Genomic DNA, 23885 nt, shown 5'->3' on the forward strand with positions numbered 1-23885 from the left:
TTGGTCAGTAGTATAGCTAGAGTGGAGTGACCAAGCAATTATTGTAGCTACAGCCCAGAAGATTCACAGAATTCAGTTATAGAGGAAGTAGAGTGAAGCAAGTGGGAAAAGAAAACTGAACCGTGGTGAGGGGAGTAATGATAGAAAAGAGGAGCTGAGGTGAGAAAAATTTCCCTGTAGGAACTATCCATCATGCTCAAAGATAGCTTATTTTCTGTTAACTTCTGGGTTCATGTAATGTCTTAGATTGTGACAAATACTTACACAGTTATGCCTGACTTTAAGATTGAAGATAGACTTTCAAAATTTGTGGGTAAATTGGATTTTTAAAAGACATACATTTTCTCTGTTATAATCTGAGACGGCATTTTCTCTTTTCTTCTTATCAGTGTACAATAACAACTGTTTTTCTCCAGGTTATTTTATTGCAAGTACTCTGATGTTACTATACCCAGCGTAAGTGAAAAAGGGACATTTCTCATAAGGAAGTATTTTCAAGATACCAAATACAGGAAGTTTCTTTGGGCCTTATAAGGAAGAGGAAACTAACAAACTATGAGGCCTATTCCTGGTGAATGCTCTCTCTTTTTCTCTCTTCTCTCATTCTTTTCTCCCACAGCAAATCAGCTTTCTGTGCAACTCCATGTACTGGAATAAAGATGGCAACCTCACTGTGGTTAACTTAGAGCCTGGGTAACTTTATTTTAAGAGAACAAAAGTCTTTGAATTCCAGTTCCAACTTCCCCAGGAGGGAGACCTGATTGGCTCAGTTAGGTGACAACTCATGGTGCAATCAAGGGTGTGGGGGCTGGGTTACAAACAATAAGATAGGGACTAGAGGCTGGCTACTCTGGGTGAAGGGGATGATTCTCAAAGAAAGAGGGCACAATCCTTAATCTAAATAAGGATTCAGGAATTAATACTCTGTAAACTAACAATTATGACAGGGGAATTTCTATATTTAAGAGTACATCTTGGTATGAATCCTTTTACAAAGAAAAATATTTTTAGTGAATTGCTAATCTCACCTCTGTTTCAGTTAATTTTTTTTTTTTTTTTTTTGGTAAAGTGGAGCATAATTATAATTAACATATTACCTAATGTAACTATCCTCACTTGAAGGCGATTATTCATTCCTGGCTTACAGAGGGGGATAGTGTTTGGGTTTTCATGCACGGAAGTTAAACTTATCTGGTTATCTCAAGGGAAGGAGGGACCTGTTTGCCAGGAACATGTTTTTCTTGGGGACTAGAAGGAAAGATGAGAGGACTGATACAGAGACACAGTCTGAAGTGCAGAGAAGGTTTTGGAAAATTTTTTGCCATATTCAACCAAACTTTGAAATGAATAGTCCTAAAACATCTGGATGATTCAAAGTAAAAAACATTACTTCCTTGTCTGTCCACGTGATTCATAGTCCGGCCTTTGCCTTATATTATTAGACCTGTGATTAATCAGCCTCTCTTCACAGCTACTTCCTTTCTGCCTTCAGAAAAGTACACTTTCCCTATCCTGGAAAGAAACAAACAAACTGCAGGATCTATCCCCAGCCCTTTGCTTGGACCTGTTTCTCCTTCCATGGACTTTCCTATATCTTTTTTGCTCTCACATCTATGATCCCCTTAAGATTGTTTTTATTATTTCATCATTTAATGGCATGGTTTTATTTTTTTTAATCCAAATGCAGGTATTGGCATTTATCTATTACAACTCAGCCTTAATCATGCCAACCCACACAGTTATGTGTAATGCAACAAATTGTGACAAATCCTTCAAAATTACAAAGAAAATCCAACATTTTTCTTATACCTCCTAACTTGGTAATATCTATAAATTGTCACTACAACAACTCTAATAGGCATTTAATAACTGTGCTAAGGGTTTAAAAATACTTTTTTCATCTAATCTTTAAAACAACTCTTTAAGGAAGATGGTATCATCCCCATCATACTGATGAGGAAATGGAAGTTTAGAAAATCTAAATGACTTCCTTGATGAAAGCTGTGATTCAAATCTTGGCCAGACTCTCACGCTTAAGTTCTTCAACCCCTGGCCCTGGATATTCAACCTTGGCTTTCTACTGAAACCACCTAAGAATTTTCAAAAGAGATAGAAACCAAGACCCCATCTCACACATATAGTCACAGGTGTTTTTTTTTTAATCCTTACCCAAGGATATGTTTATTATTATTATTATTATTATTATTATTATTATTATTTTAATCCTCACCCAAGGATATTTCTTTCCATTTATCTTCAGATAGTGTAGGAGAGAGGGTGGGAGGGAGAGAGAAAGTGGGGTTAGGGGAGAGGGAGAAACATCGATGTGAGAGACACATCAACTGGTTGCCTCCTGCAGGACCCCTACCAGGACCAGGGACCAAACCAAAATCAAGGTACGTGCCCTTGACTGGAATCGAACCGACGAATCTTTGGTCTGCGGGCCGATGTTCTAACCACTGAGCAAAACTGGCCATGGCTGTTTATTTATTTTAGAGAGAAAAGAAGGGAGAGATAGTGATAGAGAGAGAGAGAGAGAGAGAGAGAGAGAGAGAGATTGATGTGAGAGAGAAGTATTGATCAGTTGCCTCCTGTTTGAACCACGACCAGGGAATCAAACCTGCAACATTTTTGATGTATAGGATGATGCTCCAACCAAATGAGCCACCTAGCCAGGGCTGGTCACAGTTTTTTTGCAGGCATGGGTTTAGGGGTCAAGAACCACTGCTGCCAGGTTCTACTACAGTGGAAGGACAGAATTTTACTGCATACCACTACACACTGCTCCATAGTTGACAATTACCTGCTAATTTTTATTTTTTATTTTTATTTTTATTTTTTTTTATCCTCACCCGAGGACATTTTTCCATTTTTTGTTCAGGTAGAGTGGGAGGGAGAGAGAGGAACAGAGAGAGAGAGAGAAACATCGATGTGAAAGGGACACATCGAGTGGCTGCCACCCGCACAACCGACCAGGGCCGGGGACAAACTGCAGCCGAGGCACGCGCCCTTAGCGGGAACCGAACCCGGGTCTCTCAGGACCGCAGGCCGACGCTCTAACTGCTGAGCCAAACTGGCCAGGGCCTAATTTTTATTTTTAGATATGGGCCATACAATCAGTTTTGAATCTAAATGTGTTATCATTTAACCCACATTTCTTGTTTCTCCATATTGTGTGAAAGAATGTTGTGAAAGACTTGGTCAAAATTTTTGGTACTCTCTTTTGTCTTTATCAAAGAATAGGGCAAACTTTCTGAAATGTTTTCCCTGGAAGAAAATTTCTAGCTACCGGGGATCACATAAAGAGCTAAAAAATTCTATACAGAGTGAAAAGAGCTAAATATTCCAGGGTAGTATTAACTTAAAATCCTAATATTTTAGTAAGAAGAGAGGCTTTCACCATCTGAATGACAGACACGAAGCAAGTAATTTTATCGCTCTGCGTGGGTATATTGATTTCTCAGTTGGATAAGACTATGAATATATATTTCCCTTGTACACCTGTCTTCCATATCCAAATCTCTAATATGAAAAAGAATCCATTTCCCCACAAGAAACCCTCAATATTCACTAGTTCCAAATGGCTTTTTCCTGCAAACAGGCAGTGGACAGTAACAGAAACCATGCCTGGTTGAATAAACACATCATTGCAAAATACAGAAACATCACTTAATTACACTGAATGTATCTGCACTGTTTCAGAGGTCTAAAATAGACATTTTTTTCCTCACAAAAGAGAATGTTTCTATTTCCACAGTTGAAATGCTTTTCACTTTAACCCTGACCTTAAAACCACATTCAGTACTTTATCTTCTTTTGTGTGGGCCTGTGTTCTGGTTTCTACTACAGTAACAGTTTTTGTTTACAGGAAAGGAGAACTGTCATAGTGGTTGATGCTTGTAATTTCAGCCTTAATATTCTAAGCAGGTTTTAGATTTGCCATTTGAGTCACTACTTACATTTCTTTCTTTCTTTCTTTTTTTTTTTTTTTTAATACTTTTTAATTTGTAATACAAAATACAGCTTTATTAGAATTATAGCAGTATAAAACTCATAGATCATCTCCAATTGTCCATGAGCACACTTTTATATGTATGTGCATGTATTATGTATCTAGAGACTAATTTGGCTCTGCTCAACTGTGAGTGAGTGATGTATATCATTATTAGAATTCTTGGACTTTCTTCGTAAACAGGTAGGTTTGAAATACATGCACACATTTTTGGTAAAAGCATATAAACTTTGTCTCTCTCATCCTTATTCACAATTTCAGCATTTTTTGTATATCCTCAATTACTTTGTCCATCATGCTGAAGGCCTTTAATTGCCAGAGAATTAGTGCTAGTTGCTATGCTTCTGCTGCAAATCCCTGAATGGAACCTCTGAGTTTGGAGCACGCTTCCATGCCCAGTATGGTGGGGCTGTAGTACCATATCCATTCCTTCTCCGCAAAGCCTCTACTGAGGTTGTAGTCAGTTAGCCCAACATATTGCAGCTCTTCATGACCTTTTGTTGGTAGATCTAGATGAACAGATGAACGTACTCCACATAGCTTGGAACTTTATGCTGACATCTGAAAAGACTCATCATTTCCACATTTTCTCTGATTACAAAATACAATGACAAAGTCACAAATGGCCTGATGGGGTGAGACTAGAGTGTTACTAGCCACTCCCGTTGGCTAACTGGTGGCTTGGAAGGTAGTGCTCCATTTCACTGACATATTTTTTGTTGTTTTATTTCTAAATAAAAGAGATCATATACATGACATTTTTAACATTAAAAAGTTTTAATTTAATTAAATAGGAGGCCATCCCCACAACTTACATTTCTATTTTTCTTTCTTTTTTTTAAAGGAACTCTGCAGCATATTTTGCTTATAAGACAGTAGCCATATGAATAGGGTTTCCTGACCCAATTCCATCATGGGAAGGCGGGTTCCCCTTACACCAACCAATAGTTCTTGCTCAGACACCAGCTGAGTGTCCAAGAATTCAACTCAATTCTGACACTATCTACCTGGCATCAGATTCCACATGTTAGGGGGTCAGAACTACAAGACTGCACCCCTCCCTTCCTCCTTAGAACACACACACTTCAGATGTCAAATGAAAGCCCAGACTCTTACCTGTGCTTCTGACCAACTAACTATAAAGATCCCCCCCACCCCCCCAATTCAGGATGCCAATCTCAAGTCCAAGTTGTTACCTGTACTTCTGACCAACTGAAAATAAATCAGAGGTTTCCACAACCCCCTCCTTGGATTTGATTAATTTGTTAGAATGGCTCACAGAACTCAGAGAAACATTTTACTTACTAAATTATCAACTCATTAAAAAAGGATACTAAAGAATACAGCCAGATGAAAAGATACCTAGTGCAAGGTTCAGAACAAAGGAGATCTGTCCATGTGGGATTTGAGGCCCCTTACAAGGTGGCAATCACATGGAAACATTCTAGTTTCCCAATGTGGGAGCTCTCCAAAAAAGGAAAAGCTGTCCTCCTGGGTTTTTATGGAGGCTTCATTACACGGTCATGATTGACTGAGTTATTGAGCATTGACACTTGGACTTAATTTCCAGCCTCTTTCCCTTATCCCCAAATGGGGGTAGGTGGGGTGGATGGGACTCAAAGTTACAAACCTCTAATCACTTGTCTGGCTCTCTTGACAACCAGATCCCACCCTTTGGTGGGGGTCCAAAAGTCACCTCATTAACATAACAAAAGACCCCTTGATTACTCTCATCACTTAGGAAATTCCAAGGGTTTTGGGCGCCAGTGGATGATAAATGCCAAATATCTTATAAATCACAATATTGCACCATAGGAAAGCAATTTCCCTATAATCTCTTTCTCTTATGAAAAAATGGGACTCTAGTTCATTATTTACTTTAAAGAAGTCAGTGTGAATTCAAGTCATTTTCTATCCTGCTATCATTTGCTCAAAGACTTTCTGCAATGGATCTCATGTAAGAAGAAATGCAGGAGTGGCGTTGGTGAAGTTTATTTGAAGAAACCATTAAATACAAGTTATACCTGAATGGCAGCATCATTTGTATATGGAGAAACAGGGTCTATAAATGCATCAGTTCTTCCCAATTGACAGAAACAGGGCTACTAATAAGTGAAAAAAGCCTTACACAGTCGGTTAAAGGCTACTTCTTTGACCTCACCTCTTATCATTGCCCCTTCCTTCACTGTCCTTCAGCCACAGTGACCTGTTCCCTGGTCTTTGAACTTGTCAAGCACATTGTTTGCTAGTCCCTCTGCCTGAAGCTCTTTTCCATGGTAATCGCAGGACTGGCCCATTCTCATTCTCCAGATCTTTGCTAAAATGTCAGTTATTCTGGGTCTTTCCTGGCCACTCTAATTAAAATAGCACACTGCCTGCTCATATCTAGTCCTTCACTTTGCACTATTATTATTATTTTTTTTAGTGGAAATTATACGCCCACACATCATACATTTATGGCGTTTTTCGTCACTTTGTCAGAATACTTGCTTAGCTCCACCACAAAGGAGTGTGCCGTGAGTGATCACATAGCATCCTTGGGGGCCTCCAGCATGGCACCTAGTAAATACTGAATGAATGAATGAATGCAGCTCTTTGGTTAGAAGTTGTTTCTACTCAATCGCCCGGGCCTGGCGGTCAATCTGCAGGCAGCTGGGAGCCTTATCCCACCCTCACTGCTGTCTAGCAGAGGAGACAAATTGGAGTTAGGCCCTCGGGATCGCACTGGCGCGAAACGGCAGGTAAACGCGGAGCCCCAGCCCCGGGCGCCACCTCCTCTCGGTCTGGAGGCCGAGCCTGCGAAAGCACAGGTTTGCAGCCCCGGGAACGTGGAAGCAAAGACAGAAAGGAGCCGACAGTGCGCGGGCGGGGAAAGTCTGTGCTGTGCCAGGCTGCGCGCAGGGGGCGCCTTCCGGGCCGAGATGACTCATTCCCAGCCGTCTCCTCTGCGGGCGGCGGCCACACACACCCGCCCATCTTGGGGAGGGCCGTTCCCCCTAGCCCGGTCAGCTCGGCTTCTCTACCGCTCGGGCCCGGGGCCGGATCGGGAATCTCCGCGCGCGCTCGCCAGCTCCGCGTGAGGCCATCGTCCCGAGAGGCCCTCCCCTGCGGGCCCCGCGGCGCGCGCCGGGAGCAGCGCGGCCCGGAGCGGCGCACGCGCAGTCTGGGGGCGCGCGCCAGGCCGCGCTCCCGCCCCCGCCTGGCTCCGGTGCGGCCTCAGTCAGCGGTGGACAGGCTGCCGGACCGACCGAAGGCCAACCGGTAGGCTCAGTCGGAGTGTCGCCTGCGCTTCTGAGAAACTGGGTGGCCCCGGAGAGGGTGGAGACGACTGTGACAGGCTTCCCGGCTCCCCGAACTAAGAGTGGTGTGGGCTGCAGGAAGTAGAGAGGAAGAGGAGCTGGAGGGGGCAGCCCCGGCCGCGGCTAACGGCCTCCCTGGGCGCTGACCCGCTGGGCCGGCGAGCGACTCGCTCGGGAGTTCGCGCCGCCGCCTCGACCGCGCGGCTCCTGGGCCGGGACTTGCGGCGCCTGGGCGAGGAGCTGCTGCCCGGGCGCTGGGAGAGGCCGGACGCTCGCCGCCGAGGGATGTGAGTGGGAACCGGAATCGCACCGGAGGGCCCCGGAGGTCCCAGCCTGGCGGACGCTCGGACCCGTGTCGGCTCCCGGGGCTTCGCAGACCTTGGCCGGCCGGAGGCGCCTGGTAGGAGCAGCCTGTGGGCTTGGGGGCGCGTCCCCGTCGCCGATCGTGCAGCGGGTGGCTGTTGTTGCTGCCTGGTCTCCGGGTGGCGGACCGCACTTGTCTCTCCACCGCCCTCCCACCCCCCGAGCCCCGCTGTCCCCTTGCTCGTGGCAGTAAACTTGACAGCAAGAAACCTTCCTCTTTATGAGAAAACAGCAGAGTGTTTTGCTGTTGATGTTTGCACCCGTGTATGCCTGATGCCCGACCCCCACCCCCACCCTTTATTTATCCCTCTTTAAAAATCTAGATATCCAAACAGCCTAGAAAAGAAACATGTATTTCCCCTGGATTTCTGCGGCAGTAACTTCTCCTTCGTCTTTAGGTTTCAGAAACAGGCAAAGGAACAAGATGTGAACTGGTTTTTTTTTTTTTCCTGCAGAAAAAGAGGCCCCTCCTCCTCTTCCCGTGAAGGTGGGTGTGCGGTCCTGGCTGCTGTGCTTTGCGCTGCGGTCAAGGTGAGCGTATCACGAGCTGTGAGCGCGAGCCCAGGGCGGCCGGCAGCGAGTGCGGACGGGCAGGGCTCGGGGCTTCACTCCTCCGAGAACGGCGGTGCTGAACTTCCGACGTGGGTCCGGGAGGGTGTTTTGGGGGTGTTTATTGTTGCTCTTGGATCCTTTAAGAAACATTCATTGTTTCTTTCTCTGCTGATTGTGCAAATAACGCGGCTTTGCAGAAACAACGTTGTCAGTTACCCTTTCTTTTCGAGCCGTCAGAGATTCTTAATCTTTCGAAGAGGAACATTTTCTAGTACTAAGAGATACCTAAGGAGAGAACACATTAGCCGTTCTTGCTGGGGTTTCTGCTACCACACTGAATGCTTCCTGGATGGTTTTATCTGCCTAAGTTTGCTGTGTCGGTTGAATTTACCCAGTTTGCTTTCCGGTGGTCATTAATCTGTCAGGAGAAACTCCCTTTTTTTCTGAATGAAGGAATAGAGGCAGTTAAGGTGTGTCATACATAGTGGAAAGGAGAAAGGAATGTGGAGAAGGAAACCAGAAGTGGGAATAAAAGAAATGGCAAATGCTTTTGCTTTCATAATAGGTTTGTACGAATGAGTTGTTGGGCTCCAGAAAATATTCTGATATAACACCCAGCAGATTTGAAGATGAATAATCAACCTTTGGCCTCTCTCTCCCTACCCCTTCATCTTTTGCCACTTAAAGTGTGAGAATCATTTGCTTGTATATACACATATGTGTTAATGTGTAACAAACATATCTGCAGACTGGATGTGTCCAACACTTGCCTTAAGTATGTGTATATACCTGTATAGGAAAGCTGTCCTACTTGCTGACTAAATAAAAACATAATGCTTGTTTTTGCTCTAACTGAATGACCTGTGTTTGGAGTTTATAGTGTTTTAGAGACCATTTATGGAATAGTTTGGGGGGACCATTTACTGTTTTTTTTTTTCCTGGTGATTTGAGACGTGTCTGAGGTATGGGGAGGGAACTGATATCTTCTGTCTACCTTCACCTGGCTATTGTGAAAGGTGGTATGCTTTTGAGACCGACTAGGAAATAGCACTGGCTTTGGAGTCAGATCTGGGTTTGAATTCTGGTGTTGTATTATTTAAAATCTCTTTGAATCTCACTTTTCTTATGATGTGAAGATTAAATGAGATTATGCCTGCAAAGTAGTACTTTGCTTGGCTGCTGTAAAAGTCTTGGCTGCTATCATGGCTGGGCAGGCCAAGGAGATTCAGAGAAGGGCAGAATGACTCTGCATAAGGTGGTCTGCCAGTGACCAGTGTTTCTTCCTCTTTAGTATAAGGAGAAAAAGTACTTTTAGATCTTTAACTGGTTAAGGGATTTCAAACCTCCTTGACACCCCCTCCCACGTTGTGCTGTCCCTACCAACTATTGTGCTGCCCTCTTGTGGTTAGTTGTGCTAAGAACTTTCTTTTGCTCCTCCCACGTTGCATTTTTTTGGGGTCTCTTTTTAGGCCCCTTCCCTTTGCTCCCGGTTTTCAAAATTGCAGGCTGAGGTGCCTCAGAGCACCAGTGAACTCAGGTCTGAATTATTCGTTTGAGGTAGTTCACAGTTTCAACGTGAAATGGACACAATCCTTTCTACAATGTTATGGCTTTACAAAAAGATGTATTTTTAAAGGTTGCTCTGATAAAAAGCAAATACTGCATGAAAATTAATGATACAGGCAATTAGAGTGTGATGTTGTCTGATTTAATTCCAAGGATTGAGAAGTTGTACAGTGCCCAACAAGCACTAAGTTGTAAGGACATTAACACTTAAATGATTTGAACCTACCTACTTAAGTATTTCTTTTAGTAAACCTCAGATGCCCGGGGAAAAATTATTAAGACTGAGGACTCCCTGAGTGGAGAAAGTTTGAGAACCTCTGCCTTAGCTTTTCTGATTAAAAAACTTTCTTTAATGGAAAAACTGCATTTTTCTAATGTTGGTCACTAATTGATCCCTTCTCCACCAAAATTATTGATACAAGGTTAGTACCAGCTGATTATGGCTTAATGAAGTTTCTCTCTTATTTAGTATCTTCATAGCTTCGGTTCAGTTCTTTCATTGCAAAACTAATTTTGTTGCTCATTTGTCATTCTAGTCATAGTACGGTCTTCTAGTGTTTTTGACCATCTCCTCAAGCTCAACATGCCCCAAATGAAAATCATTATTTTAGCCTGACCTGTTTGGCTCAGTGGTTGAGCATCGACGCATGCACTAAAGAGGTCGCCGGTTGGATCCCTGGTCAGGGCACATGCCCAGGTTGTGGGCCAAATCCCCAGTGGGAGGCATGCAGGAGAAGGCCAGTTGATATTCTTTCTCATCGATGTTTCTATCTCTCTCTCTCTCTCTCTCTTTCTAAAAATCAGTAAAGAAAAACAATCATTATTTTATATTCCTTTGTAATCTCCTTCTTTCCTGGTTATGTAAAATTTAAACTAGGCATCATTGTAAAACTACCTCTTTCATTTACCACTCATATTAACCTTTCAACATGTCCTGTCCATATTTCTTTTGTCCCTCTATTTTTGCTTCCCCCACTTTACCACCTGAATCCCAGGACTCATTTCCTCAGCCTAGAATATTGAAGGTCATAGCAACTTCTCAGAATCCAGCATGTCTTCCTTCTAGTTATCTTTAATAAAAATGTCACTCTGATACTCCTTATTGTGTCATTCTCTTTCTCATATCTTCACTGGCTTTCCACTTTCTACCTATTAAATATAACTTCCTTTTTATGGCTTTCAAGATACTCTGTCATCAGTCACTACCCTATTTATTCAGTCTTTTGTTTAAGGTCCCTCAGTAAGCATTCTGTGCTATCATCTTGCAAGCTGTTTTTTACATTTTCTTTCTTTTTTTGTTGTTAATTCTCACAGGCGGATATTTTTTCCATTGATTTATTATTATTATTTTTTTAGAGGGAGGAAGAGAGAGAGAGAGAGAGAGAAATATTGATGTGAGAGGCGAATTGATCGGTTGCCTCCTGCATGTGCCCTGACTGAGGCTGGGAATCAAACCTGCAACCGAGGTATGTGCCCTTCTGTGTGTGGGCCAGCACTCTGATCATTGAGCCACACTGGCTTGGGCTGCTTTCTACATTTTCTAAAAGCTATACTTATTCCGCCTGTTAATGTTCATTCATGTTTTCCACACGTCTTCCACCAAGCCTAGTTCTGTATCCTATTGCACTACTTACTAGGTATGGAATAACTGAGCAGGGCCTCAGTCTCCTCATCTGAAAAATGAGGAGAATTATTTTTGCCATAGTTTTAGAGGGAGAATTGAGTTAATACATGAGAAATCCTCAAGACCAGTGCCTAGCACATTAAGCACACCCTAACTTTTAGCTATTATTATAATTATTTATTATTATTACTGTGACTATACTTCCTGTTAAAATTCTGTTTCTTGTGAAACTGTTTCACCAAATATTGCTTTTTTTCCTCTCTATACTTCTATAGTTCATTTAGTCTTAGAATATCTTTGCATAGGTTACTTTGGTTCGTTCATAGTTATTTCTCTAGTGTTAACCATATTTTAAAAAATTGATTGTGTATGCTTTGATGAACAATACCTAGAAACAGCACACACACACACACACAGAGTGCTAAGCACATGGGGTGCATTCAGTAAATGCTATGTGTTAAAAAGGAACTTGAGTCAGTCACCAAACAAATCTTTATTAGTACTTACAATGTAAAAGGTACATTGCTATGTTCAAAAGAGATGTAAAAAAATATAAAATAGGTTTCTTCTACTGAGAACCTAAAATGTAATTTGGGAGATAAATAATGAAAGTTATAGATATTTGAGGCCAAAAGTGAGCATAAAAGTCTCCGGAGAAGAGGTAGAATCAAATGTAGGGAAGATATGATTTTGCCTAAGAGTAAGGAATTTGTATAGGTGGTGAGATATAAAGGTGAGATATGCATGACACAGTCAGAAAACATTACATAAAACAACTTGACTGAAACGAAGGTTTATATGGGAGAGTAGTAAGAAATAAGGTTGAAAATGTGGGCTAGAATTAGATTATGGATGCCTTTAAGAGCTGGGATGAGAAGAATGTACTTTGCTCCATAGGCAACAGAGAAGTTTTAAAAATTTTGGATTGAGAAAGAGCTTGCTGAAAGGAGTATTTTAGGAAAATCAGAGAGGCACCTATGCTAGTCTTAGTATGAATTGGGGTGAGACGTGATAGAGTAGGAAAATAATCTAGGCCCAAAGTAATGAGGATTTGCACTTATAGTGGAAGTAAGACTGGAGAGATATCATGCAAGACTTCATATGGATTGGATAAGAAAGGAGGATGTGGGATGGGGTGGGGAGGGGGCGGTGGTGGCTGGCCCGGAAGAAGAAGAGTAATCAAAGATGACTTTGAGGTTTTGATCTTTAGTGACACAGGAAATGAAGTGTTGCAACTCCAAGACATCTGAGAACCTCTGGGTCATAATGTATACATTTTGTGTATTAGGAATATGAGACCCAGAGAGATTTAAAAATACGTCCAAAGTTACTCAGCTAGTTAGTGACAAAGAAAGAACTAGAATTTTATAATGGCAGTATTGACAGAAATAGGTATGAAAATATTAGTAGCTGGTTGAGGAGATATAGATACAAGCTTGACATATATTAAAAAAAATTTTTTTTTTCTGTATTGATTTTATTTAGAAAGAGAGGAAGGGAGAGGGTGAGAAAGAAACGTCAATGAGAAAGAACATCGATTGGCCACCTCCTGCATGCCTCCCCGCTGGGGATTGGGCCCATAACCTGGGCATGTTCCCTGACCGGGAATCAAACCAGCGACCTCTTGGTGCATGGGTTGACACTCAGCCACTGAGCCACACTGGCTGGGTCGACTTATATTTTAGATATGTTGAATTTGAGGCGACAGTGGTATAGTCAAGTGAAAATAGATAGCCAGAGTGTGGGACATATAACTAGAACTTGGTAGAGAAATTTAAGGCTGGAATTGTGGTGCTCAGAGTGAAGAGCAGTAGACCTGAGATTGAGTCTTGGGAATTGCCTGTTACTAGAGAGTGGGTGAAAGAACAATTGGCAAAGGAGACAAAAAAGGAGTGGTTAGTATGAGAGGCAAGTGGATGGGTAGGCTAAGAAGGTGAGAATGATTAAAAGTGTTGATCATTGTTGATTACTGCCAACAAATGAAAAGAATCAGAACTGAAAAAAGACCTTAAAAATGTGTGCTAGTGTTTTATTTTACCTGGAATGAAAGCTAGAAAAGCAGAAAAAAAGATGAAAATTCCTTATAGTTTCCTCATGCAGAAATAACTGCTGTTAATATTTTATTCTTTCTAGTATGACAGACGATCTTTGGATTTGACAGTTGGCTGAACAATGGAGACTTCTATCCAAAGCTCTTGTCACTGAGACTAATGATGAGAATTTTGGGAATAATAAAGACTGGGAGGTATTTTTGACAGAATGTTTGTCATTTTTCTGTGTCCTTTCATTTCACATTACACAGGTACTGCTATACCTTGTGGACATTAGCCCTGCATTTGTATTATTTAAGTATTAGACATTTAGTGATCCAGTGGGCTAAACAAGTGATCTCTGGATGTTATTGTACTTGTAAAATCTGAATAAAATGATAAGGTATGAGTTTTTAAAAGGAAGAAAAATTTGCCCTGGCCAGTGTGGCTCAGTTGGTTGGAGCATCATCCATACACTGAAGGATGGTGGTTTTGATTCTCAGTCAGGGCACATGGCAGGGTTGTGAGCTTAATCCTCAGTAGGTGTGTATATAGGAGGCATATGTTGTTGTTTCTCTCTCTCTCTCTCTTTCTCTCTTTCCCTCCCTCCCTATCCCCCTTTCCTGTCCTTTCTTTAAAATCAATAAAAAGAAGATAAATTCTTGATAGATAACTTAAAATGGAAGTTATCGTGATTAAGAGTGTTCAGTTTTGGAGAATTGGAAAGGGAAAAGAAAGCATTATCTGTTTTTGAAACCTGTATAGTATAGTTACCAGAGGCGGACTAGGTTGGGATAGTCCAAGGGCTATTTGTTTTGTTTGAATGCTTATTTTGATTTTCCCAAGGCCATCTTTCAGCCTGCTTTTTTGATATCTGTCTTTGGAAGTAGGGTATTAATTGTTGCTTACTAAATGACTTTAACAAATTCTTATCATGAAATATGATGCCACTAGGTAATATTTTTGTAATATAAAAAGTAATGTAATGTTTTGGAAATCAGGTGATCAGGGACTGACTCTGTCAACATGGTGTGTGATTTTGAGCCTTATAATTTAATCATTTAGCCTTATATTTTCCATATTTAGAAAATGAGGAATGGACTGAATCTTTAAAAAAAACAACTTTATTTTAACAGGGTGGAATCATGTGGTAAAGTGTGTATAAATTTCACAATAGTGTCTTCTGGTGTTTACCTCTGTATTTCTAAATAACAATCTACCATCAATTTCCTCCCTCCCCCATTCTGTGTCTGTACCTATACTCTGCCCATTTCCCCTTTGCAATGAGCGAACTGTTCAGTGCCACATCTGCAGCTTCTCCATCTACTTGTGTAGAGGAATCCATCTCCTTTTGCATTCAAAGACTTTGCCACTGTATTTCTCCCTCTTTTTATTGTATTCTCTATTTTTTCTCTCTACTAGATCATTTCCATCAGTATGTAGTCTGGTTGCTTTTGCTGCAGTGTAAAACAACTATTTATTAGACTCACAGATATTATGGGTCCAGTAACTCAGATAGGGCACACCAATAATGGCTCATTTCTACTCCACAATGTTTAGGATCTCAGTTGGGAATGCTTGTTGGTTGGGGGTAACCTGAAGATGGGGGACTAGAATCATTCGGAGAGTCTTCACTGATATGACTGGTAGCTGATGCTAGCAGTTGACTAAGATCTCAGCTGGAGCTGTTAATTGGAGCATGTACATGTGGCCTGGACTTCCTTACAACATGGGGGCCTCAAGGTAGTTGACTTTCTTACATGGCGAGTCAGGGTTTAAAAGCTAGTGTTTTAGTGAACATGTTGGTGGGGGGAGGGACTTGAGGATTAGACTCCACTTTATTAATAGGAGGGTGGCAAGGTCACATTGTGGAAGAAAACATGTGGGATGGGAGATATTGTTATGGCCATCTCTGGACAATACTATTGCCATAGTTTACACTTTTGCCATACTTCACACCTCTCCCACATCCAAAACACATGCAAAAGACACTGACCTCCTCCTCAGAGACCTCTAATTCACATCCCATTATGACATCAGCTCAAAATCCAGTAAGTCATTATCTAAATCAGGTCCAGATACAGATCAGATTCCTTGGGTATGGATTCTTGAGAATGGCTGCTCTTTAACTGAAGACTTGTGAAGAGACAAGTAATATGTCCCCATATAATTAACATACAAGATTGGAAAGGCACTTGTTAAGCACAGTAGACATTTCTGTTCAAAAAGAAGGATGAGGGAGGCATGTTGCAGTCTAGCAATTCTAAAATCTGGCTGGGTGCATGTTGGTAGTTTCTTGATTGGGGCTCAGTCCTACCCTTCCCTAGGTGTTCTTAGTGGCCACAGTCACTTCTTTTGGTCTGTGGTCTCACGTACTGAATCATTCATTTTTTCCCAATAAGAATTTATCTGTATTTGTAACTGAGTAATCTGAACTTGTTTATTGCCTATAGTGTGCTTTAGGTCCCCAAAAGCCTCCTTTTATTTCATATAGTTATATCCTTTAAAAACTTTGTGGACTTCCTGTGTATTAGTTTATAATTGACTCCACCAGACAAAAGCCATACCCATACATCTCTTACAGCAGTCTTTTTCCTACCTTAGGCTTCCTGTGAGGCTGCTGTGACACAACATTGTTATAATCCTTACATACTCTTGTGTCTGGAAGAATCTGTGAGGTACTGACTATATGAAATAAAAGGAGGCCTTTGGGAACCTAAATCACGTGATAGGCAGTATACTGCCACACTATAAAGGCAGCTAGAAGAAGCCAGCTGCTTCTTCAACTATAATCTCCTCAATTCGTTAAGTACAGTTGACCCTTGAACAACACTGATTTGATTTGCATGGGTCCACTTATATTTTTTTTCAATAAATATATTGGAAAAAATTTTGGAGATATGTGATAATTTGAAAAGCTCACCAACGAACTGCATAGTTTAGAAATATTGAAAAAATTAAGAAAAAGGTATGTCATGAATACATAAATATATGTAGATACTAGTCTTATTTTATGATAGTAACATAAAATATACACACACATAGAAAATTAAAATTTATCAAAATTTAGGCACACAATACAGACTGTACATGGCACCATTTGCTGCCAAGATGAATGTAAATAAATATGTAGTTAAGTCATAAGTGCATAAAATTAACTGTAGTACTATACTACTGTAATAATTTTATATCCACCTCCTGTTGCTATAGCAGTGAGCTCAAATGTTGTGAGTATCCATTTAAAATACTGTGACATTAATTATTTCCATGTTAGCAGTTCATCTCTCCAGTAAATTGTATATCGCAATCAAAGTGATCCCTTGCAGTACTTGTGTATTTTCATTGTTTACTGCAATATTGTGAACCTTGGATAACACCATGGGACCCATACATAGTGCCATTTTGGATATAACTCCTCACAAAAAGTTGAATTGCTTGACATTGTACCGTAGATTGAGGTATGCAGCTGCAGTTGCCCACCATTTCAAGATAAATGAATCTAGTATAAGGACCACTGTAAAAAAATTTTGTTACTGCAAAGCTGTGAAGCTGTCACTGCAGCATGCATGGAAACTATATACTTTTTGCTAAATACCTTTTTATCTTGTATTGAAAATGCACCTTATATATGGGTGCAGGATTGGTATAAGAAAGGCCTAAGTATGGACTGTAATATAATTCCAAAAAAGCGAAATCATCATATGATACCTTAAAGCAAAAGGGAGGTAAAGGATCTGATGCTGGAGAATTTATTTTTTATTTTTATTTTTTTATCCTCACCCTAGGACATTTTTCCATTTTTTGTTCAGATAGAGCGGGAGGGAGAGAGAAGAAGAGAGAGAGAGAGAAACATTGACGTGAAGGGACACATCGAGTGGCTGCCACCCACACGACCAACCAGGGCCGGGGACAAACTGCAACTGAGGTACGTGCCCTTAGTGGGAACCGAACCCGGGTCTCTCTGGACCGCAGGCCGACGCTCCAACCGCTGAGCCAAACCGGCCAGGGCGGATGCTGGAGAATTTAATGCCAGCAAAGGATGGTTTGATAGTTTTAGAAAGATTTGGTGTAAAAAAATGTCAAGATAACAGGAGAAATAGCTTCTGCCAAACAAGAAGCAGCAGATGAGTTCCTGGACATCATTAAGAATATCACTGAGGAGAAAGGATATCTGCCTGAACAGGTTTTTAGTATAGACAAAAGTGCCCTATTCTGGAGGATGCCACAAAGGACATTTATTAGTTAAGGAAGAGAAATGAACACTAGGATTTCAGGCAAGATTAGGCTAACTCTACTGTTTTGTGCAAATACTGTTGGGTTTATGATCAGGACTGCCCCTATCTATAAAGGTGCTAACCCCAGAGCCTTGAAGGGGAAAGATAAACACCAGCTGCCAGTCTTTTGCTTGTACAAGAAAGCCTAAACAACGAGAACCCTTTTTCTGGTGGTGGTTGTTTTTTTGATGCTTTGTCCCCGAAGTCAGTAAGTACCTTGCCAGTAAAGGACTGCTTTTTAAAGTTCGTTTGATACTGGATAATGCTCTTGGCCACCCAGAACCCCATGAGTTCAACAATGAAGGCATCAAAATGGTCTACTTGTCCCCAAATACACAGTTTCTAATTTAGCCTCTAGATTGAGGCGATCATAAGGACTTTAAGACTTGTTACACATGAGTACTATGGAAAGGATTGTCAACACTATGGAAGAGAACCCTCATAGAACATCATGCAAATCTGAAAGGATCATATTCATTGAAGATACCATCATTATAAAAAAATCTGTGAAAGTCATCAAGCTGAAATAATAAATTCCTGCTGGAGAAACCTCTGTCCAGATGTTGCACATGAATTCTAAGGATTTACAACAGAACCAATTGAAGAAATCATGAAAGAAATTGTGGATATGGCAAAAAAGATGGGGATGAAGGGTTTCAAGATATGGATCTTGGAGAAATGAAAGGGCTAATAGGCACCACACCAGAGCAATTAAAAGAAGATGACTTGATGGAGATGAGTGCTTCAGAACCAGTGCCATACTATGAGGAAGAAGATGTAGGAGAAGCAGTGCCAGAAAACAAATTGACATTAGTCTGGCAGAAGGGTTCTGATTACTCAGGGCTGCTTTTACAACATGGACCCTTCTATGATATAGGCACTGAAAATAAAGTAAATGGTGGGAGAAGGATTAGTACTGGGTAGAAACATTTTTAGAGAAATGAAAAGCAAAAAAGTCATAAAATTACAATGTATTTTCATAAAGTTACATCAAGGGTGCCTGCCTCTCCTGTCTCCCTTTCCACTTCCTCCACATATTCTGCCTTGGCTACCCCTGAAACAGCAAGACAAGTGCCTCCTCTTTCTTCTCCTCCTCAGCCTGCTCAAGGTGAAATCGAGGGTGAAGACTTTGGTGATGATTCACTACAACTTGCTGAAGTGTAAATAATCATCAGATGATATAAACTTACTGTATTGAAAAATACAGTACTGTAAATGTATTTTCTTTTTTTTATAATTTCCTTAACATTTTATTTTCTCTAAGTTATTATAAGAAAAAATATATAAAACTTATACAACTTTTGTGTTAATTGATTATGTTATTGGTCAGGCCAGTAGTAGGCTATTAATAGTTGAGTTTTTGGGGAGTCCAAAGTTATATGCAGATTTTTGACTGCACAGGGATCAACACCCTTAATTCCTGTGTTGTTCAAAGGTCAACTGTATATATTTTATTTTCCATGTTACTGTAGGTGATAGTTTGTCAAACTTTCAACTACTATATAACAAGAATCTTCAATAGTGTTTTCCTCACTTTCCTTTAGGCTCTGACAGCCTCCCTGAGGCTTATTAGGCTTCCATGAAATCTCAAGGCCCTTTATATTTGTGAACACAAACCTCAGATGGATCTTCATCTGTTCCTGTCTATGTTAAAACTGTTCCATAACCCAGGGGTTCTTATTAGAATTACCTAGAGGGCTGATTGAAACACAGCTTAATAGTCCCCATTCCCTGAGTTTCTGTTTCAGCTGGTCTGGAGTGGGACCTAAGAATTTGCATTGCTAACAAGTTCCCATGTCATGCTGATGTTATTGGTTTGGGGACCAGACTGTTCACTGATGTGAACCAGGGTTGGCAAAGTTTTTCTAGTAAGGAACAGAGAGTAAATATTTTAGCCTTTGCCGACAAGATTGTCCCTATTGCAACTACTCAGCTCTGCCTTTGTGGTGCAAAAACAACAAAGGACAATACAAAAATGAAATGATTCACAAAGCTTTATTTACAAACAGGCAACTGGCTGAATTTGACTTGTAAGCACGAGTTTGCCAATTCCCAATGTAATTCCCAGGGTAACATTACTTGACACATTCTCTTCAAGGTACTGCCACATTTTCCACTTAACAAAGCTCTTTGAAAGGGTTGTCTGTATTTGTCTCTTTATTCTCTCAAAAATTTTATCTACTCTGAACAGGTGACATTTTAAATGTTTTAGAATTCAAAAAGTAGTGGATATCTCTAATGTTAATTTGCATGTGTAGGACCACAACTCTAGATTGCATAGAAGAGAAATTGCTGATTAAAAGTAATATGTTATTACAGTATATTTCTAAGATCAATATTGCCCAATTGATCTCTATAGAAATGCCAGCTTATACTTTTCTACACCTGTTTTCAGATGGTTTGATATTTGTCAATTTGAGATGTGAAAAATGGAATCTCATAATTTTAATTTGTTTTGAATTTTTCTCTTTGGGAACTATTCACTCATATCCTGGCCCATTTTCAGTCTGATTGTTGACCTTTTACTTTGATTTGTGGGAGCTCTTTCTAGGCTAAGAAAAATAGCTCTGTGTTTGTGAAATGACTTGTAAATATTTTCACTAGGTTGCCTTTTTATCTTTTTGACTGTTTATAGTGTGATTTTTTTTTTTGTCATGCATACATTTTTGGTTCTTATGCTGTTCTTTTTTGTTAGTCCTTTTATTACTTTAAAAAAATCCATTCTTAACCCTGAAGTTGTATTTTGAAACTCTCCCATGTTTTCTTGATTTATCTGGAATTTATGGTGCAAGGTATAAGATGGGATCCAACTTTTTTCCTTCAGATGGTTGTCTGGTTGTTCCAACACTATTTGTTCAATAATCCATTTTTCTTCGCTGTTGTAAAATGGTAGTATTTTAAATTATGTATATAGTTGGTCCTATATCCAGACTGTTTTGTTCCAACATTGGGTGCTGTGAAACTAATTTGTGATTTCTAAGTCAGGGAATATTTCTATGTTGGTCATTTAAAAATTACATTCATTGATGAAAGGGGCAAAAAGAATTGCAAGTGCTTCTTGTGACTGACAGAACTTGCTTAACAAGTTTTAATACCTTTCTGGATGTTTGTGTATAGTGACAGATTCAGATACAGTTTTGAATAGATAGGGTCATCTTGTAGGGTTATCACTTACTCAGTCAGTCCTTCATTTATTCAGCTCATCAGTTAGTCACTCAAGCCACTCACTCAGTGGGTCAGTTGGTTACTCAGTGGGTCACTTAGTTGGTCAGTCACCCCCCCCCCCCACCCGCACACTCAAGCAACCATCAATGTTCACTCATTAAATAAATCATTAATGTATAATTATTCAATAAATAATTGGTGTTCATTTTGTGTTATGCACAGGATACGGTGCTAAGATGATAATGTAAGCCATGGATATCATTTTTATTTTTATTCATTTATTTAAAAAATACTTTTTTCTTTATTGATTTTAGAGAAGGAGGAAGGGAGAGGGAGAGAGAGAAACATTGATGAGAGAGAACACTGATTGGCTGCCTCCTGCATGCCTCCCACTGGGGATTGGGCCCACAACCTGGGCATGTGCCCTGACCAGGAATCGAACTGGTGACTTCTTGGTGCATGGATCGATGCTCAACCACTGAGCCACACCAGCTGGGCCATGGATATCATTTTTAATGTCTTCATACTATTCTATTGGCTATGTATACCATAGTATATTTATCGGATCCCTTTAATGTCATTTAAAATTTTTTCATTATTATTAACAGTGTTTAATGGAATTCTTAGATACACATCCTCCTATTCTTGTCCTTTGAAAAAGGAACAATTCTTAGATATTCTTTTTTTTATATCCTTGCCAACACTGAGTATTGCCTATCTTAATTTTTGCCAGTCTGATAAGGAAGAAACAATTCTTTTTGTATTTTAATCCTCGCCCGAGGATATTTTTTCATCTATCTTCAGATAGAGTGGGAGGGAGACAGAGAGAAAGAGAGAGGGAAACAGACAAACATTGACGCGAGAGAAACAAATCAACTGGTTACCTCCCACACAACCCGGACCAGGGCTGGGGACCAAACCGCAACTGAGGTACATGCCATTGACTGGAATCAAATCCTAGACTCATTGGTCCTTAGACCGACGCTCTAACCGCTGAGCCAAACTGACCAGAGTAGCTATATTTCATTTTTATTTACTTTTCTCTTATTAATAATGATGTTGACCATGTCTTCATTTTAGGGAACATTTGCATTTCTTTTGTGAAATGTCTATTAATGTTCTTTGTTCATTTTCTCATTGATTTGTAAGGATTACTTGTATAAATATATTATATGTTTATGATATGTTTTTTCCTCTAAAAAACATGATTATGATTATAATTTTATGTAGTCAAGTTTATCAGTATTTATTTAATTTATTTTTTTCTTAGATGTTAAGGTTTGGAAAGGATGTATGTTAGCTCTGGTTATATATGTGAAAGCATTTTTGGATAGAAATAATTAAAGTGGATGGATTTAAAGCACACCAAAGAAATTACTGAAAATGTCCAACTTCAAATATGTAAGGAGATGCGTCAAAGAGCATTAAGAAGAGTTGACAAAAATTATTTTTAAAGAGAGTATTTATGCCCTGGCCAGTTTGCTCAGTGGTTAGAGCGTCGGCCTGCAGTCCAGAGAGACCCAGGTTCGGTTCCTGCTAAGGGCGCCTACCTCGGTTGCAGTTTGTCCCTGGCCCTGGTTGGTTGTGCTGGTGGCAGCCACTCGATATGTCCCTTTCACGTCAGTGTTTCTCTTTCTCTCTTCCTCTCTCTCCCTCCCACTCTACCTGAACAAAAAATGTCCTCTGGTGAGGATAAAAGAAAAATAGAGTATTTACAAGCACTTGAAAATATTTTAAGTCATTTTGAAAGAATAAAGTACAAAGATAAAGAGAAAAGAAATAAAGGCATGTATACTCATTATAGAAATTGTTTTCTAGTAGCAGTTAGTCTAATAAGGTGATTTTTTAGATTTTGTTATGCTTAGTTTTAGTTTTCTTTCTTTAATTTTTGAGGACATATTTTCTTATGATCAACTTTTGTAAATATTTCATATGTGTTCAAAATATAGTTTTGGTGGAAGGTTGTAATGAACTAGTCATTTTTCCAGTGGATTGTCTTTTATCAGTTTGTGGATCTCTTTGTATAGTAGTGGTACTCCTTGTTTGACAACTGCATTGCAAATATTTTTTCTCAGTCTGTCTTTTGGTTTTATAATTCTTTTTTTCTAGAGAAATTGAAAATGTAATATAGATCTTTTTCTTTATTGTACAGGTAAAATACTTGATTGATTTCAGTGTTGTTAATGTGTATAAAGAGGCTTGTTATGTAAGATAGTAGGGAGAAGGGCAGACCATGGGGAACTGGACAGTGCAAGTTCTGCCTAAGGCATTGAAATTTCAAGTGGGAGTAAAAAAACACTTTATTAGCCAAAGAAAATGACTCAGAGAGCCAATTTGTGTGATTTTTGTTATATGGATTTTGGATTTTTCAGTTTGCATGAGAAAATTTTTCCATTACAGGTAAAAGTCATCTCAAAGTTTCTTTCAGTATTTTCATTCTTTTGTATTTTACATTAAACATTTAATTTATATATACTTTATGTAAAGTATAGGTTTTACATGCTAAAGTATAGGTTTTACATGCTAAAGTATAGGTTTAGTATGTTAGCTCTGGTTGTATTGTCTGTATGCAAATGCTTTTTGTAAATAAACTTTTTCTACTGTATTAAAATATTGTTTTATTATGTTCCCATATATCCTTGGATTTATTTCTGGATGTTGTTTTGGTCTACTGATCTGTCTATCTGTATACCAATACTATTTTGGTTTTAACTGCCTATCAAATACATTCAAACAGAATTTAACAGGATCTAGATTTTTAAAAAATGCATTATTTGCCTTTAGTCTCGTTTATAGGAGATACACATGTTTTTATGTAATAAGTGAGATTTTTCTATTATCCCAGACACTCACTGTTCCTCTTTATTAATCCAAAAAGGGATTCTTTTATATTATTACAGCTTTTGTAAGTATATTTTAGGTGAAGGATAATCTGTATGCACAAGTAAAGAAAGATTAGCAAGCATCCAGCTGCTTTTTGTGTACCATCTTTTGGTTTAA

The 23885-nt window shown here is 39.7% G+C and overlaps 1 protein-coding gene across 10 annotated transcripts in view; it reads left to right on the top strand.

Annotated features, from left to right (window-relative positions):
• Nucleotides 1–7212: 7212 nt before the first annotated feature.
• Nucleotides 7213–23885, top strand: part of JAK2 (Janus kinase 2) — a 98779-nt gene continuing 82106 nt past the window's right edge. For 5 of the 10 annotated variants that reach the window (XR_004959498.1, XM_036261220.1, XM_036261224.1 and 2 more), the window contains exon 1: nucleotides 13550–13661. The gene's annotated coding sequence lies outside the window, so the exon portion shown is untranslated. Of the gene's footprint in view, nucleotides 7766–8072; nucleotides 8162–8182; nucleotides 8206–13536; nucleotides 13662–23885 lie in introns of those variants that run through there. The other 5 variants (XM_036261226.1, XM_036261222.1, XM_036261217.1 and 2 more) reach the window with 5 other exon arrangements.

This window comes from Molossus molossus, unplaced genomic scaffold (genome assembly GCF_014108415.1).
Source record: "Molossus molossus isolate mMolMol1 unplaced genomic scaffold, mMolMol1.p scaffold_m16_p_14, whole genome shotgun sequence".
NCBI classification, from domain to species: domain Eukaryota; kingdom Metazoa; phylum Chordata; class Mammalia; order Chiroptera; family Molossidae; genus Molossus; species Molossus molossus.